Source organism: Thalia democratica, chromosome 5 (assembly GCF_965202585.1).
Source record: "Thalia democratica chromosome 5, ktThaDemo2.hap1.1, whole genome shotgun sequence".
In the NCBI taxonomy this organism is placed as follows: Eukaryota; Metazoa; Chordata; class Thaliacea; order Salpida; family Salpidae; genus Thalia; species Thalia democratica.
This window is the reverse complement of record NC_139169.1, coordinates 75,441,846-75,444,285: the sequence shown is the minus strand read 5'-3', so window position 1 is coordinate 75,444,285 and position 2,440 is coordinate 75,441,846. Positions and strand designations below refer to the sequence as shown.

The 2,440-nt window shown below is 26.1% G+C and overlaps 1 long non-coding RNA gene across 1 annotated transcript; it reads right to left on the bottom strand.

Moving 5' to 3' along the window:
* Positions 1–487: 487 nt before the first annotated feature.
* On the bottom strand, positions 488–2,180 carry LOC145836108 (uncharacterized). The gene is made up of 2 exons (XR_014369883.1): positions 2,062–2,180; positions 488–1,206 (listed from the first exon to the last, which is right to left on the bottom strand). It is a non-coding gene; the product is annotated as an uncharacterized LOC145836108 (long non-coding RNA).
* Between the last annotated feature and the right edge of the window lie 260 nt (positions 2,181–2,440).

The following is a 2,440-nucleotide window of genomic DNA, read 5'->3' as shown; positions in this document are numbered from 1 at the left end:
CACTCATTTTTTCAAATTTTTTTCCAGGTTTTCCAAATTTCTTCTAGGTTTTTAAAAGTACACATTTTTGGGTCTATTTTTAGTTTTGAGTTAATTTCTATTTAAGAAACTGTGTTAAATAGAATAAAAGCATTGAAAAGATACTGTTAAGTTACTTCAAATGTGTTTTTTAATAAAAAATTTTTGATGATGACAAAAAATCTTAATTATATGATAGATTTTTTGTGTCAAATCAAAATTTTACAACTGCAAATGTTAAAGTTATTAAAAATTCCAGGTTTTACCAGGTTTTTTGATCAAATTTCCAGGTTTTTCCAGGTTATTTTCAAAATTTCTTAAATTCCAGGTTTTTCTAGCCTAAATTGTCAAATTCCAGGTTTCCAGGTTAAGTGGCAACCCTGCTCTATAATTTTTAATGTATATTATTCTATTACAAACAAATACTTGTTATATAAAATATATATTATACAAAATAATGAGATTGTTTTCAAGTATTCAATTTTTATTACAAAAATGAATGCAGTAAAACAAGTAATCAATATAATTCATATTACACAGGAATTTCAAAGCACCAAAAGTTTTGGTTGGGTATACCTCAAATTATTTTGAATCAAATTTTTAAAGCATACTACAAGCTTAAACAAATGTTTTTTTTGCTTAAACATAATTAAACTTTAAGGAATTTCAAAAGCTTCTTACTACAACTCTTTTAATTTTTTATTACAACTCATCAATCTTTCAATCACATTTTCAAAAAATCTAAACAACATAAAAAAACTTCTACAAAAATCAAATATATAAATAACATGAAAAAATAATAATAACATATTTGCAGCAGACACAAAAAAAATTAAAAACTTCCATAAACAACTAGTACACATACATATGTTTAAACGTGGTAAAATTTACAAGCGTCCTTAAAAATTATCCCAGCTTATGACATTAGTCCCCATAGATATTTTTCTTCTTTTTTTTTTGTTTTCAAATTCACACCGACTCCTGCTGCCCAATCCTGGAAGCCCCCTCACTCTCCATGGGGCTCGGGTCGTACCCGATCCTGCGCTGCACCTCGCTCGCCCTGCTCTTGTTGGTGGTCAGCAGCTTGCGCTGGTTGCTCAGCAGCTGGGGCACGCTGTTGATGTTGGCCTGGGTGATGGAGGCCGGCTTCTCCTGCACTTTCTTGCCCAAGCCGCCCACTTTCTGCTTCTGTTTTTGATTTTTTTTTTTGATAATTCATTTTTGCACAAACAGATTTTATTTTGTTGAGCTACAAGTTGCTTTTTACTTGTTTTTAAGTTGAAATAATTTTATAAGTACAGCTAGTTAAAGTCTGCAATTAGTTCCTAATGGGAAACTAAAACAGCAAAGAAATAGAAATCAATAAAAATCTATCTCCTGTGTTTTTTGAGACAAATGCCTCAATTTTTTTAGGAAATGTACTTTAAATACTAAGAAAATATTTTGTAATAAACTTTTAAAAGTTATACAAATTTATGACAAAAAAACTAATTTTTAAATTATATTAGCACTTAATTATTTTTTTTTTAATTTTTGTCCCCTATCCCTTAAATTAGCTTGGCATTAAAAATTTTGGAAATGACTATAAAATAATAATTTCTTATTTTCTAAGCTTAGCTGATAAAAATTATTAATTTTAATTAACCATTTTTCTATCATAAAGAATTTTATTTAATTGTATAAACAACAAATTAGATAAATATATTTCTAAGGTCATAAGGGTTCCTTCAAATTTTTTTGAAAATGCATTATTTATTGAAAGTTTTTAAGTATTTTTTATAAAACTTGGTATTTACAATTAATTTATGAAATACAGAATGAAACTTTTTATTTGTTAATATGAACTATATACAGGATAACTTAAAACTTGTAGAATTACTGTTCATATACCAGCTGGCCAATTATACTAAAACTTTATAAATACCGATCATAAGTTTTATTTTTTGAAACTAAAAGTCTTAATTATTAATTTATTTATTCCATTTTTTCTATATTACTTAAAGTAATTTATTATGCTTACAAACAATTAATAATTTTTCTCACCTGATAGTTGAAAAAGTCTGTGAGGTCATCCAAATCTAAAGCTATTGATGATGGTTCACGCCTCAGCATCTTGTTTGAGTGTTGGAGTTACTTGTTAAGCACAAAAATCTGAAAATAAAATTCAACTGAAAATAAGAGTAGTAATTCTTAGTTCAGATTTTAAAAACTTTAATACAAAAAAAAATATTCTTAATAGATAAATTTTGTCTATTTTATAATGTTATTTTGTTACTTATGTTTAACATTTATTGATTTATTTTTTAACATTTTACAGGGATATAAATTTTGTCAAGTGTTTTTAATGAATAAGAAATTAGTTTAGGACAGAGTTTTGCATAAATAAAACAGACCATAAAAAACTGTTATATACTATTAACTT